Source organism: Vespa crabro, chromosome 6 (genome assembly GCF_910589235.1).
Source record: "Vespa crabro chromosome 6, iyVesCrab1.2, whole genome shotgun sequence".
NCBI classification, from domain to species: domain Eukaryota; kingdom Metazoa; phylum Arthropoda; class Insecta; order Hymenoptera; family Vespidae; genus Vespa; species Vespa crabro.
The window spans coordinates 2,413,305-2,430,691 of NC_060960.1; the positions used below are offsets into that span (position 1 = coordinate 2,413,305).

The 17,387-nt window shown below is 29.5% G+C and overlaps 1 long non-coding RNA gene across 1 annotated transcript in view; it reads right to left on the minus strand.

Moving 5' to 3' along the window:
- Positions 1–1,753: 1,753 nt before the first annotated feature.
- LOC124425109 overlaps positions 1,754–17,387 on the minus strand; it is a 30,857-nt gene continuing 15,223 nt past the window's right edge. Inside the window, exons 2-3 of the long non-coding RNA XR_006942430.1 lie at positions 2,081–2,116; positions 1,754–1,981 (exon numbers count right to left, since the gene is read on the minus strand). This is a non-coding gene — a long non-coding RNA (uncharacterized LOC124425109). The remainder of the gene's footprint in view (positions 1,982–2,080; positions 2,117–17,387) is intronic.

Consider the following 17,387-nt stretch of genomic DNA (forward strand, 5'->3'; position numbering starts at 1 on the left):
AACCCTGATGTATTTGTGCATTAATAAAATATAAAATATTTTATATATAAATCGTTATATTATATCATATCAAATATTTAAACAACAAAATTATAAGTGTACGAAATGTTAATCATTACAAAATTAAATATAAAATTCATCAAAAATTTTTCCTTATCGAATCGATTTTTACTTCGTTGAAAACAGAATCAGAATAGGAACTAATTAATCTCCAATGATTGCAAATTTATGTGAATAATAATACAAAATTATATACAAAATGAATTAAAAAATATAAGCATGATCAAGTTAAGTAACTATTCTTTATAAATCCGAAGGCCGAACGTACCAATTTTGTATGGGAAGTACATTCTACGTCTTTCCCTAGTCCTACTTAAAATTAAATTTCAAAAAAATACGCTACTTGTCTGCCTGTAACTTATATTTAAAAAATTCATTTCAAACCATTCATTCCAACATTCTCTCTATGATTCTCTAATTCACTCCACGATTCTCTCACGATTCTCTCACGATTCTCTCACTAAACCATGAATTCAAAAACCTTTACTAATGAGCATGTTCCATAACACCCTAACTCAATCGTATGTCTCACTTAAAAACAGGAATTAGTATATTAAGTGCTGAAAATCCGAAGCTAAAAAAGATTAGCTCATCAATTAGGCCTAAGGAATTATAACTTTATAAGTCTCTTCGTTTTTTCAACTTTTTTCTCGACTTTTTTCTTTCAAAAGGAAGACAACTCTATTGACAGTTTTATTTTATACATAAAATTGATCAAAAATTGAAAAATTGAGAAAAATTTTTATCTAAGGATGTAATGGACAATTCTTGAACACTCGTCGTTACAAGTGGTTACTCAGATTACAAGAAAATTATGCAATTTCGCTTGTAATCCAAGTACCATCTATCGCGAATGTCTTCTTGTTCATTCTTTATTAGAACTCATAAATACCCGTGTATAATTAGTTAGTATAATTAATATGCTATGAATTATAATGCAAAGAGTGTTATTTATATCACACGATATTTTTATGAATTGAGACGCTTAATATATTAAATTCTTCACTATCTTCACTAGACAAAAATATAAAACAATGCACTGAAGTATATGCAAATAATTATAAACGAATATGAAACAAAAAGAATACTATCACGATTTAATATATTTACGTATGATAAATGAAGAAAAAAATAAAGAACTATTGACGAGTAAATTTAAAAAAAAAAAAATTGCTGGTAGTCATTCAATGTTCTTCTACAAATTAATTACAACCAATCACCCGATGCCGATGTTGGACTTCTCATCCTCGACGTGATTGAGTCGATAGAAGGGATTTAAAAATTCACTCACTAGATATAGAAGTTCTGCGATGGCTCCAAAACACACCAACTTTGCAACAACCACAGTAGTCGCTGAGATCGGAAAGTTTCTTCGTTTTCTTTTTGAGAACTTTCATCGAAGAACTCACTACTTTTTCTACTTCTTCTTCTTCTTCTTCTTCTTCTTCTTCTTCTTCTTCTTCTTCTTCTTCTTCTTCTTCTTCTTCTTTTTTCTTCTTCTCCTTCTTCTTCTTTGAAAGGAAAGAAAATCAGTCGTCACATCTGAAATAGAAAAAATAACAAGACGATATGTCATCTGCAATAGTGAACCGAAATCAAACAGAATAAAATATATATACATATATATATATATATATATATATATATATATATATATATATATATATAAAGAAAAACGAATACTTACGATTTATTCAAATCGAATAGAGAGCCCAATGTCATTATGATGATGTGTCTTGGGATTGGTATGAATTTAATAACGCGCTGATGAAAATAAGATACTATAGATGAGTTTCTTATAGCGACCGAAATTTTTATTTACGACGAACAACACTGACATTATTTCACGATTTTTGTTTTTTTATTTTAAAGATATAACGCTCGTTTTTTTTATCGTTTCGCGCACGATTGTAACGATGTTCTGAAATAGGAAAATAAAAATCAAATGATTAGTATTGTTATTATAATAAAAAAATTGTTGAAATTATTACAAAAATCTTTATTAAAAAAATATACTTACTTTAAATCTTTGTTGATGGTCACTATGGACATTCTACTGTAAAAGATAATGAAGGACGTTTACGAATCTAATAAACTATAAATAAGCTTTTTATCGCGACCAACATTGGCTCTACTTCAAGATTATATATATTATTATTTAAATATTTCTCAATTATATTATATGTACGTTATACATTGTTTAAATATTTATAAAATTATCTAAAGTATAAATTATTTAAGCATTCTCGTAAGAAAAGAGAAAATTACGATGTTTACACATTGAAATACAAAATCGACATTTTTACATTTGGAATGTAAACATAGCGAAATATTAAATTAATAAATTTTAAATATATATTACGAGAGCTATATCATGGTTTAACAAATATTCGAATTTAATTATTATTATAAATGTTTCAATTATTATTATAAATTATTATTATATTATTATTAATAACTATTAGAAAATAGTACTATACATATTTTAAATCAATCTTAAATTATTCAAACGTTTTAAAGTCTTTCAAATCCTTGTTATTATTTCTTTAATCGATAACGACAAAAATATTTCTATAATAATAAAAAATAATAATTATTCAAGCTTATTTAATTATATTAAACCTTCATTTTTAAAATAAAATCTTTCTCGTCAAAATCGATCAAAAATTACGTTACATTCCTGGCGTAAACTGTTATAAAACCAAAAATGAAATCAGGAATTAACGTCTAAATCAAACTCGAATAACTCTCGTAATAAACACATATTGTAACGTTTATTTGAAAGAGATTGTTTATAAATATTGTTTATAACAAATTGTTAAAAATATATATATTTATGTATAAATTTATAAATCCACACGAATTTATAAGAAATTAAAAAAATTACAGATAATAAATTATTTATAACAAATTGTTTATAATACATTGGTAAAATTTTGTATACGAATATATATATTTTGAAAATATTGTTTATAAAAAATATATTTTTTATAAGAAATTGTTACTAAAAAATTGTTAAAAATGTATATACAAACCTATTGGTATATATATATATATATATATATATATATATATATATATATTTATGAATAACGTAATCCAAATTCGTAAGGAGTTATAAATATTATTTATAATAAATTATTTATAAAAAATGATTAAAATAAATGAATAAAAATTTATATATATATATATATATATATATATATATATACAAATCTATAGAGGTATATACTTATGAATTACATAATATTAATTATTACTTTGTAAGAAATTATAAAAATTATTTTTAACAAATTGTTAATAACAAATTGTTTAATAATTATTACTAATATAAAAAAAAAATATAAAAAAATCGATGTATATTTCATGTTCCTACAGCTCTTTTCGAAAGATATATAAATATAATAAATACATTTTTCCGTAGATACTAACCTATATAATTTCTTGGAAATCCATTGTACTATATAAATTTCTGGAACTTAAGTAAATTAGCTGACCTAAATAAACAGATTTTACTATTTACTACGTATCGTTCAAAAAATTGTAAAGAATTAAAACTAATATCATTTTAAAGGGAAAAAATATCCTTTAACTATGTATTCAAATACCATCGATATGATAAAATGAACATCGTTGATTTTCTTGAAAACAATTCTTTTAACTTTTACACATGATTCTTTACGACAATTCGTCACAATTTTATATTTATGACAATGATATAATAATACTCCTTCATCATTTTCTTGTTGAAACAAACAATCTATTTAATTATCATGAAAATTTCGATTAAAAGTAAATTGTAAATACGTGCGATTAAAGACATCTCTTTTGTTTTTATCATGAAATATAAGAAAATTCGAAATAAAATATATATTATACTGTATCAGATTTTCTTTATAAATTGGTACGGTTCATAACGCGTAACGAAAGAGAGTATAAGACCCATAGACGACAACGTAACGTTTAAAATTTTACGGTAGGAGTTCTGCAAACGGTGTTCCGTTGCACATGAGAGCGACTATCGCTCTATGATAACCATCCAATCGTTGAAACGATTCAGGTAGACACTAGCGAAATAGTGGATTCTGTGCCCGCCGGGATCGAGTTCGTTGTACGTTCGCTTATTATACAGTTCTTCAGGAAGGGCTATCGGAGGAAGGTAGTTACAATACTGGAGTTAGCTCGTTTCCCCTAGAATACTCGAAACTGTTCAATTTCTACTTTCTACTTTGCTGTGAACATAAAGCTTCGTTCTATTTCAAGTCTTCCTCGTAAGTCTAAAATATTCTCAATCGAGTCGACGTTCAAGATAATAGTCCTTTCAAGAAGATACTTTGGAAGTTGATATATAGGGTGAAACCCTATAACTTCATCTGCACTTTTATATTTTTTCGATTGCTTAAACTCAAAACTCGTAAAAAATGATGCTATTATGTAGCAATATTATGTAATAAGAAAAGTAATTTTCAATTTAGCTATATAACGAAAATCATTAAAGAAGCAATTTTTTGAATCACGTTATACGTGATGATTAGATTCACCCTATATATTATGTTCGTGAATGTGTTGATACTGACAATTCTGCTTTTTCGACAGTTCAAAAATAGATATAATGTATCCTTTTTAGAAATTGGAAGGATAAATGTATTAGTCAATTAACGAAGATAAATTTATGTATCATATATCTACGTATGTATGTAGTATATTGTTACCAATAGAAGGACCAACGATCAATCACACTTTTGTGGCATCAGAGAAGAGCCACTCGAGACTAATTTTCTTCGGAACTTCAGTCTGATCAAGCCCTAACGATGTTAAACTCCAACCGTTATGTCGATCGTTAATCATTTAACAACGTTCGTTGCATTCGTTCGCACTTCTTTTAACTACTTTCTAGTTTCTTTCAATAGATAAAGAGAACAGTCGCTAAAAATTCATTTAAATCATCAATGTAATATTTAATTTATCTTGTACTTTTATCTCTATTAGTATCGAAAACTTACAATAAACATTTTAAATTTATTAAAAGTTAAAATCTTTTCAAACGAACCAAAGTTAACGAAATTAAAGAGACAAAATAAAAAAACAAGTAAAATCTTACGAAGTACATACGCATGTAAATATGTAATTGTCTATGCATAAAACGAATAAACAAAAGGAAAAAGAAAATAAAGAATAAAATAAATAATAAGATTTACATACCGAATATAACAAAACGAAGGAACAGGAATGGTGTAGACCGCTTTGTAAAAGTCATTTACAAATCGAGCTTTAGCTTTCAGTGAACCAACAGCAAAATGAAGCTTCGTATAATTACCTAGCGGCATAGCGATACCAACTAACTCAGTCAGTGCTTTTCCTCGCTACGAGATGGTCCACCACCGCCATTAAGGATCTTAACGTCACACCATTTACGAGTCGCATCTTCCGGCTACGTAATTATCGTATGAATTAGTCATCCCTTCCAACGTCCTATCAACTACCACCACTATTTCCTTCACTCTCCCTTTTCTTCTTCTTCCTCACTCTCTTCCTCTCTTTCACCCTCTCTCTCTCTCTCTCTCTCTCTCTCTCTCTCTCTCTCTCTCTCTCTCTCTCTCTCTCTCTCTCTCTCTCTCTCTCTCTCTCTCTCTCTCTCTCTCTCTCTCTCTCTCTCTCTCTCTCTCTCTCTCTCTCTCTCTCTCTCTCTCTCTCTCTCTCTCTAACCTTTCTTATGAATCTCCTGTGCTAGACATCCTCACAAACGCATCGCAGAAATTAAGAAGAGACTCTAGAACTCTCAGGAAAAAATTAGAATTTATTTGCCGTTGAAAGAACGAAGGATTTAATCGTCAATTATTTTTCTTAGCATCGCACGTTAATTACTTATAACCCAATTATTTCATCGCCGATTATGGAATGTTAAAAAAAAATCTCTGTGCTTAATGATAATAGCATCCATTAATTTTAAAGGTTAATCGTCGGTATGTAAATTAAAGAGAATCTTACAATGTATTAGTTCAAATGATTGTTATAAATTATGATACGTACGATGAAAATAATATAAAATAAAAAGTGTCACAATGTAATAAAGAAAGTATATTAGATCAAAAATATGATTATGATTAATTTGAAAATGTAAAGAATAAAATAAGAAACAATAAGAGATGTTTCCTTTAACTTGCAATATTCGAATATCTCGTAAAGGTGTAAACCTATCAAAAAAATCTTTTTATTTTTACAAATGTGCTAAAGTATAAATTAATTTTTTTCTTTTTAATTGAATTATATATTTTTCTTTGCATAGTACAATAACAAAAATAACATTTGTTGTAATGATCTATAATACTGCTATTTTCACGTGGACTTGAATGAAAACATATTGACGAAAGTTAAGCAATTGATCCAAAATGATATAATTATTGGATCATTATTTATCATTAAGTATCGTTACATTTTACTAACAAAATAAAAAAAAAAGAAACTATGAAACGAAAGCAATTTGTTTTTACAAGTATCGCAAAAAATATGAGAAAAAATATAATCTCTGAAAATGTTTGAAATTTAAATTTGTAAAAGTTTATCTGTTCAAAAGTCAGCGACCAAGTCGTATAATGAAACTATTTTATGTAATATGCACCTGGCGTCATTTTAAAAGGTAACTTGTCCTTTTTTATTTTGAAACGTCGACGAAAACGATTTAACTAAAAAAAGTTTTATTTCGCGTCTATACAACAACTTTCGTTATTGAGATTTGACTTTTAAAGGATTTTTTTCAAGTTATCCTGTTGTTCTCTTTTTTCTTTTTATATTGTTTTTTGCTATACTGTCATATACAACTACGCGAGAAAAAGCCCACTTTATGGACTCAACAGTGAACGGTATAGATACTTTTTTTTTTTAACGCTCGGTCTAACTTCAATAGTTTTTACGTTCCTGAACTATCGAAAAAAATATTACTCTTGCTAAAATTTCTATCTGTATTTATGAACTCTCTTTGAACAATAGTAGTCACAATCGTTAAGCTATGTTCATATTTTTCGTCTATTTATATTACAAATAAATATAATTCCTCTAACGAATTTTTCAAAGATAATAACAACTGACAAAATGCGAATACAAAAATAAAATCGCTAGATGAATTTCTATTGACTTTAAATCATTATAAATTGTTAATCTCAAATACTTTTAATTACCTTTGCCATAAATCCTTATCATATTTTACTACTGCACATTTCCATTTTAGTTTCGGTATATCGTCGTCCCGAAACGATTCTACGATCCAGTTTCCGTGATTAATCGTAAAATTCATCGAGTCGTAGCAATTCTGACTGAGCAAAATATTCGACGATTCGTCAACACCATATCTCCCTAATATACGTATACTTACTTCGTTATCGAGAATGCAATTTATCCCGTAGTCGTAGACGAGCAAAAACATATAAGAAATGGTAGCGAAAAAAACGACTAAAAGATTTTAGTGTAGATATATCTATTTATTATACTCGTGCTTTAACTTTATTTTTGATCTTTTAAAAATAAACAAAAAATATATATATATATATAATAGTTCCATTATCATAATTGAATTCTTCCAATGTACTAATAAAATAAAAATAATTCCTCTATCACTCTCTGCAATGCGAAAGTCTTTGTCACAACTCATTGACGAGGTTTTCAATTAACAAAATGACTATTCGTAAAGACCAGCCATTAGACTCTCTCAAATATACAGAAATGTACGGACAGACAAAGCAAAGACGAGCTTGTTTTTCGCATGCATTCTCAACAGTAACTCTTAATCCCCATGAGGAATCACCCTTTTGCCACTCTCAGAGGTGGCCATTTTCCGAAGTGGACCGAACCTTCGGCTAGTACGGTCGGACCGATAAAACGAGCAAAGAACAATTCCCGTGTGTCTCATCGGCACTATTTCAGCTCGTAAATTATGAACGGTCAAACGAATCGATGTAAGGTGAACAATTCGAACAAGAAAAGAAAAAAAAAGAAGATATTAATGTTATAAAAGATATGAAAGATGTTATAAAAAGGAAAAAAAGAAAAGAAAAGAAAGAAAGAAAGGGAAAATTTTTTAAATAAAGAGTTTCACGATCTGACAAAATTAAAATATTAAAAAACGCTTATGAGTCGAGAATAAAAGAAAGAAAACATATGAAGAGAGAGTAACCGTACAGTCTTCATCATTTTTCTTCCTAAGAGAGACAAAAAGAGAGAAAACCAACGCGAGAGATAAGACAGAGAGAGAAAGAGAGAGAGAGAGAGAGAGAGAGAGAGAGGGAGAAAAGAAAAAAGAGAAAGAGAGAGAAAGAGAGAGAGAGAGAGGGAAAAAAGAAAAAAGAGAGAGAGAGAAAGAGATAGCTAGTGGTTTGGGCCTGGCAAAATGCAGACATTCAAGCAAGCACACCCTTGGGCAGGAAGATTACGTTAGTTTCATTCCCTGCCTTCTTTCCACGTCTATATCTCTTTTTATTCGTTGTCTCTTTCTCTCCTGATTCGTTTCTACATCGGTTCGCACATCTCGAATTTTCTCTTCGACCGTTCTTTTCTCGGATGTTCCTTTCTCTCATCCACTTCTACACTATTCGTACCGACACTGCCATTGAGAGTTGATAAAAGCGAGAACAATCGACGTGGAGAAACGACGTCGACTCTACGTATCTATGAATTGACCGCATCGTGGTTCGACGTCAGGATATTTTTGCAGGAACACTCGAAGTAGACAAAAGCTGACAAGTAGTAAAAAAAGAACCGACTTGTGTGTGTGTGTGAGTGTGTATGTGTGCGCGTGTGCATGTGTGTATGTGTGTGTGTGTCTACAATAAAAAAGCAGATGATCTGACTTAAAAATATTTTGTATTGATCACGTATAAACTGTATCATAAATTACAAAAATTATATAACAATAGATTTAAAGAAAAAAAAAATGTATTTGATACAAATATAATCGAGCATATACTACTGTTGTAAATTTTCTCAAATTTATATATATATATATATACGTGTATTAAGTAAGTTATATTTTCATTTATTTTGTCTTTCTCTTTGCCTATCTCTTTTTCTCTCCTTTTATCATATTTTAAAGATTTTCTTACATAAATGAAGAATGATATTAAATTCAATTAATTTCGAGTAGTAGTCTTGCGCGGTCTGACTAACCGAGCAACTAATTAAATTGACTTCGTCGTGGAAGGGCAGATCGAATCGGGAAACCACAGAATTGCGAATGTTTCTCTTTCTCTCTCTCCCTCTCTCTCTCGCATTCTCTTCGTCTCTTTCTGTCACTCTAGCTTTATCTGCTCCTTTCTCTTTCCGTCTTCCACTTAAGTGAGAGGAAAACACTCTCGGCAAGATTTCGGCATCAGGAAGATTAATCCTTTGGTTTAAGACAACCACCAAGTAGTTAAAGACATTAGACGAGAAACAAAAAAGGTATATATTTACCTAGAAGATCTCCTGAGAAATCACGGCTATTTCACAAATCGTTTAATTTTTATATATGTGTGTATGTGAGTGTGCATGTATATATATATAATAATCTTTTTATCTATTCTTTTCTAATTATGTACTTATCTATTACACATTGATAAGATTTAATACAATTACTTTGCAATTTTTGTTGAAGGAGCGAAAGAAGTGATAATAATAAAACGGTGTTGACAACTACTCTTTTTGAAAATAATTATCTTTTTGTTATTTATTTTTCCTTTATCCTAGTAAAAGATAAATTTCGGATGTAAACATTTATCAAATTGATCAACCAATGACATTAAAGGTATCAACAATTTTGCACAATCAATCTATGTCTAATACTTCTATTTGATTTTGACTGTCTCCTTATAGATCCTTTCTAGAAGATCTTAACACAATGAATTACATTAACAATTGCCTAGTCGGGATATCTTCGTCACTTTATCGAGATTATCTTTCAATATTTCTTCTTTTATCTCTTTCTCTTTCTCTCTCTCTCTCTTTCTCTTTCTCTTTCTCTCTCTGTTTATCCTATAAAGGAAAATATTATCATATACCCACGATATTTGCATGCATTTCAAGTATTATAAGAAACAAGCAACACTTACAAACATATACGATAAATATGCTAAATATTCCAAATGTCTTCAAAGATTCATTGTTTTAAATTTAATTTTAATAATATTTTCAATATTAAACGTTTCTTAACATATTTTTCTCTTATAGAGAGAAAATACTCTCACTAGACGTCACTAATGATCCTTATTCTACACTAACTATGCACAATGCACACTAGCAATCTCATTGAATATGTCCTCGCTAATGCACACGAATACTATTCAAAGAGCAATACAATTATACAGCAATACAATAATACAGCTATACAGCAATACAGCTATATATAGCTATATATATATATATACACTGTCAAAACTACAACTAGGATCGTTTATTAAATTAATCGACACATTATAAGAGCGCACGGTGTTTTAAAAGAAAAGAGAAGGACGAATAAAAAAAGAAAAGAAAGAAAAAAAATTGAAATTATTCTAACGAGAAGACATTGTAACGTCAAAGGAATTTCCTGCGGTTTCTACATGAAGCGAACAGTAACGCAATATGTAACGCGTTCCTCGTTCTCGTTGTACTATAATAACATTAAATGCAAGCTTAACTATGAATAACAATATTAGAAACTTTGTAATCCATGTCGTTGTGCGAAGTATCTGAGATTCCTTTATCGTATCTACGAAAGTGTGTTCTTCCTTGATGAAGTTAATGCCATGGCTTACGATCAGAGTTGATTCTTGATGTCTGAGCAAGTTTAATTTTCCAGATCACGTTTACTTTCGTATTATCAATTAAATAGACTTTGGGTGCTTGAAACAATTTAGTCGTTTAATCAAATGAAATAATATAATAAAATTGAATTATAAACGACACATTAACTTTTCATGTATCTTCTTTCTCTCTCTCTTTCTCTCTCTCTCTCTCTCTTTCTCTCTCTCTCTTTCTCTCTCACTCGCTTATACTCTTTGCCTGGAAAAGCTAATAATAAAAGGCAAGAAAGAGAGGAAGAGAGAGAGAGAGAGAGAGAGAAAAGGAGAAAAAGAAATAGAGGCCAACCAGAAGGTAGTTGAATTCGTTTGGTATAATAAAAACATTTAGCAACTAGCACCATTTCATGCCGTTAATCATCCTTGCACGAATGGAGAGTAAAATTTCTAGCTCGGTTCGGTGAAAAGCATACTGGCCGATAGAAGTTATAGGCACTGTGCAATGAAAGAGGAAGAATGAAAGAAAGAGGGAGAAAGAAAGAGGAAGAGAAAGAGAGAAAGAGAGAGAAAGAGAGAAAGATATATACATATATATATATATAGATAGATAGATAGATAGATAAAGAGAAAGAGAGAGAAAGAACATCCACCAGAGTAAAGCCGGAATGAAAGGAAAAAGATGGCGAGGGAACGGGAAAAGCGTAAAGAAAATTTACGATTGGCCAATGCGCCGGAACGTTCTTACTACGAGTAATCAATAATGTTTTACTGCTTTTCTCTTCAAACTCCACGACGAAGATCGATCGTTCGACATCAATATAGCATCATGGAATCCGTTTCACCTTCCTTTCAGTATCCACTACTTATTCCTCTTATAATTTCAATATTTGGACGAAAAATAAAGATGAATATAAAAAATGAATAACCATACAGAAAGGATAGAGAGAGAATAAAAATGAAAAGAAGAAAAATTCAGACCATAGAATTAGAAGAACGTTTGAAAAAAAGTTCTCTTTCAAACGAGTTACGATTATCGATATTCGAACGTATCATTTCTTCTTTCTTTTTTTCCTTTCTCTCTTTCATTCTTTCTTTTTATCTCTTTCTCATTCTCTCTCTCTCTCTCTCTCTCTCTCTCTCTCTCTTTTTCTTTCTGTCTGTCTATCTTTTGTTACAACGAAACAAATTCTTCTTCGTTTTTTTCGCAACGCTCGACGTGAAAACTTTGCAAGTTTCACGAAACAACCCGACCGCACAAAGTTTTCTTTCAGGCATATTGCGAAATCGCATTTCAAACTTCGCGGGGTTGCGGCTGTTTCTTCAAATAAAAACGATTCAGCGCGAAGGCACGAACAGCGACAAGGATATCGTTAACTTTCCCAATGTTTCGTTGAAACTTTATTTAAAAAGCTAACAACGCCTTAAGAATAACGCAGATATATACCTATATCTGTTAAATTGTTATTCTATAAAAGTAAGAAATTTTTTAAAAACCTAATACACATACTTACGTTACATCTATTATAATTATAATTATAGATAGAAAGATTAAATTAAGAAAGCAATTCGATAGATTCGTGTTAATAGATTTGGGATGAATTCTATATCGAAAAAGAAAGAAAAAAAGGAAAAAAAAATAAACAAAGAATATAAAAGCACGTATTGTACGTACATTACGTATCGTGATATATTATTTCAACTTTTTGAACATTTTACCTCGTTATAAGAAGAAAATGTAGGAACATATGTAGATAACATATGAACTACGATGTCCCGAAACTTCAAAGTTGGTAAGTTACTTACTTTATGGACCGTTAATAAATTAAAACCGTATAATGGTAGATATATAGCATGTCCTTTGTGATAAAATTAAAAAATACAAATATAAAATTTGTTTATTGAAACTAATCGAATATACAAGGCTCATATACAGTATATCTTACCTAACAAAAATATCGATGAATTTATCGAATTTCGAAAATATAAATCGATTGATAACATTGCTTATTTTATTTATTAACATGGACTGCAATAGTAATGGATCTCAAAGAGACATAATATCAATGTTGTCAATTATATTATAACATATGTGCAATGTTTGATAAATTTTTAAATTCATCAAACCACGAATACTATATATATATATATATATATATATATATATATATATATATATATATATATATATATATATTGAATCGAGAACATTTGAATATCTCCAACAAATAATGCATTAGTTTCTGAATATTCTAAATAATTAATGAGTTTCTAAATATCCCAAATCCTTATCGAATATAATAAACTAAACAATGTTAAATTCAAAATCAGGATATAATATCAAATAAATCCAGCATACTTTAACAAAACCAAAAAATAATCACTACTAAATACCCTAAATCCTTATTAATTAGGTATTAGTAATAATGACTATTCTGGCTGTACTAAAGTATTGTACTTACGTAAGTAACTCGGCTAAACGGATTTATTAGTTCGATTTTAAATAAAGTTGAGAAAAGTTTTTTTGAATATATGCATTATTCATATATTCATAAAAGTATATTCTTACATATTTTCTCTCTCCCTCTCTCTCTCTCTCTCTCGCTCTCTTATTCTCTCTCTCTCTCTCTCGCTCTCTTATTCTCTTTCTCTCTCTCTCTCCTCTCTCTCTCTCTCTCTCTCTCTATTTATCTGTCACTAATTCAAATGAAAAAAAGCAACGCGATTCATCGCTATAAAAATATTTAATAAAAAATAAAATTATATAAATACAATATTAAATAACCATAGAATTCCAAACAAAATTTGTTCCTTCGTTTCTCGTTCTATTAATCGTTTTGATTTAATCTTTAACATACAGCAATGAAAGCAAACAAACGAACGAAACTATCTGTTAAGTAAACCAATCTGCTTCGTGAGATGGACGTAGAGCGAAGTGAAAAGTAGAGAGTAAGTTTAAAGCGGTTCGCGTTAAAAATAGCAAGAAATTTCCTTTTTTTTCTTTTCTATTCCTTTTTTTTCTTTTCTGTTTCTTTTCTTTTTTCTTTTTCTGTTTTCTTTTTTTCGTTCCTCACGAAATAAAAGACAAAGCCGCAATGCAGGGTCTCTGAGACAAAAGCTTAGTCGTATTTACGGTCGAATGAAGTCGACGTTAGATGGTGTAGGTACATTGGCCTCTCAAAGGCCTTCAAGTGCAATTAAAGCTCTTCGAGACTTTCGTGGATCGCTTTAACTCGATCGACTGGTTGGATCGTCGACGAACTCAGTCATTGTTCGAGTAACTTTCTTTAATGGCACCTGCAAACGAAAGAAAGTAGATACGGTAGTTTCCACGTCCGAGATAACTGACTAACTACTTTCTGAAAAGTTAACACACCTAAAATATAGATGGTTGACAAAAGCGAACATTTTTTTCACGCCACAAAACCAAACATTTGAGCTTTCAATTGGAAAATTTATCCAGTGATTTACTTTCATATTTAAATGAATCGATCAATATAAATAATTTTTTCTTAATTAGAGATACGTTTAACCATGGCTAGAACTTCATTCGATAGTAATGTAAAAAAAAATCGAATTGTTTTTAACAATTGGAAAATATTATTATAAAATTGTAAGTCATATATCTTTTTTATTGAGATATTTTATACTTTTTTTAATAACTAAGTAAAATATTATTGTTACATGATGACACAGAACGAGATAAATTAATTTTTTCCAGATAAATAATCACCGATGCTAGATCATCGGAAAATATAAAATTAAGTAAAATAGTATCTATATCAGTAGGCTATATCACTATAAAATCTATTAAAAATTTTATTAAATTTACTGAATCATTTAACACTTGTTCTTAATCATTGAAACTACTTTACATTAACGAACCATTGAAACTCGTGGGATCTGTTCTAAATCATGGGATCAGTTCGGATCGTGATAGAGATTTGTTGCGACATAAAGTGGTACGAAAAGAAAAGAAGAAAAAAAAGAGAGAAGATTTTAAACTCCTTGAAAAAGATCCTCCTCGCACATGTGAAAGGTATCAGGGTGAAACCTTTTATAAGACTCCTAACCAGTACGTTCCTAATCTCGAAATGTAACCGACTTTACTATGCTACTACTACGCATACGTGTCGGAGTGCACTTCGCATTGAACCGCATGGAATTTCGTTCGAGAGTACAATTGAGACGGGCGGCATGCCCGTTCGGCACCCGATCAACACCATCTTCATCGAGAAACATCGTCTTATTGGATGCTTCGAAATCGATCGTTCGTTCCTATTCTCTTTTTACGACTTAATGCCTCACGTACGAATTTAAGTTCTCATTATCGAATAAGTGATTCAGAAAAAGAAAAAAAGAAATAAAAAAGAAAAAGAAAAAATAAAAACGATACGAAAATCATTGAAAGTATTGAAATTAATTTACGATTGTAAGACAACCAAGAAAAAGATCGGACAATGGGAGGAAAAAAAAACAAAAGTGAACCATAAACCAATAATAAAGTTCTTCAGGGACACTGATACGTATTTGCACTTTTGAAAATTCTAATATTTATAATGCTCTCTACTATTGGAAATTACATTTCTAACGTTTTATTATTTTTTTCTTTGTATTTGTTTAACGTTAGATTTACAGATAGATTTAAAGGTTTTGATTATATATTTATTTTTACTAAAATCCATCAAACTGATTGAGAGTTTCGTAAATATAGTGTAGATTGCAATCGATTTAAAATGAATAAAATATAACAACATCAAAATAAACGTTTTTTAACTTTTACAAAAAATCGTCACCAAAAAAGGTTAAAAGAGTGCTTTAGCTATTAAAAATTTTTATCAATTTTAACGTTTCAATATGAATGGTAGGCTATGAGAGAAAGAATAAATGAATGATTACGGGAACGGACTTTATACGAAAAGCACTTCTGTTCTCAATGGTTTGAATGAAAGTTTCAGCGTTTAGCCGTTAGCTGATTGAAAAGGAAAAGAGAAAAGAGCGTTGAACTCTCACGAAAATGTGAGAGGGAGGAATAGTGGGAGGGAGAGAAAAGGTAACAGAATGAATAACCTTTACAAAGGTTCAACGATGATTAATAAGCGAGCTTTATCAGTCGACAACTTGTGCTAACTCGTTATAAATTAATTAAGCGATTCGTAGCTCGCGAAAAGAATATGATTTATTACTTTACATTATTATGGTTATTCTTGTGTGAACATTAAGCAGAAGATTGGCAAGTAGAAACATTTTTTTAACCATCGTGTGCATACGTATGTATTCAAGTTAATTAAATTTTACTTGTCTGAAAGAATTCACCGATCTTGAAGAATTATTATTCATATTTACTTTTATATATATATATATATATATATATATATATATATATATATATATATCTGTGTGTGTGTGTATGTGTATATATATATATATGTACATATACATATATACTTTAAATTAATATATTTATTATTAATATTATGTTTATCCGTATAAAAAGTATGTGTTCAATAATTATGAAATATGTATACATTTTTATATTAACTCGCGTTATTATTATTCCGTTATCTTAAATATAAAATTAAAGTTTCAGTAAAGAATGATAATTGAAAATTTCCAATAACCTTCACATCCGCTGGAATATGATGAATTTTGCTATGACGACAAGTGCGATGTAAGATTTATATTTCGATTTTGTACGAGCTGAACGTGCCTAGCCATACGAGATGATATTTTTCTCCACATTTTCTATACGTTAGAAAAGACATCCTGATGACTATATTGGATTAAAAAAGTTTATAATAAAGAAATAAAAATAAATAAATAAAAAAAAAAAGAGAGAAAAATAAGAAATAAATAAAACGAAAGTATACTCTTTCTCGATCACTTCCGTGATCGATACGCTCTGAAACGTGTAAAATATTAAAAAAGTTTTTTAGGAAGAAAACAACGTTACATCCGTCTATCGAATATCACAAATCAATCTTTACATTTAGTCAACAATCACTCTCCAAGCGATAGCAAAGTTCATAATTCTGGTACATTAAAACTTTATCGATTTATCGCGAATAACGAAGTAATACAGTAGTACGTGTTTTATAAAATACATCATGTAAAGTATATTATTCAACGAATGGATTCTGTATATCCCTATGTGTTTCTTCCGAACAAAAAAGCACTTAAAATAAATGAGAGTTCACATTAACAATATCATTGATGAATAACCTATTCACGAAAATGTTTAACAATATATTCAACTCCCGTTGAATTTTGACTATCAAACTAAAGATAACGTGATCGGAAAGGCGATATACTGTGATTAACGATCATCAGAAATGCAGACAATGATGTGTCCCCGTTTACATTCTTCAGTTCGTTCGTTCGTTCGTTCGTTCGTTCATTCGTTTGTTTGTTCGTTCGTTCGTCCGTTCGTTCGTTGAGTCTTGATAAATATAGTCGGCGTGAAATTGCATTTAAATTACAAATGATATATCTATCTTCTCATTTCTTGCAAAGTTATTTACTGAAAACTTTTCTCCGCGATAATGAACCGCGAGTTAAAGTTCCCATAAGTCGAGAAAAATTTAA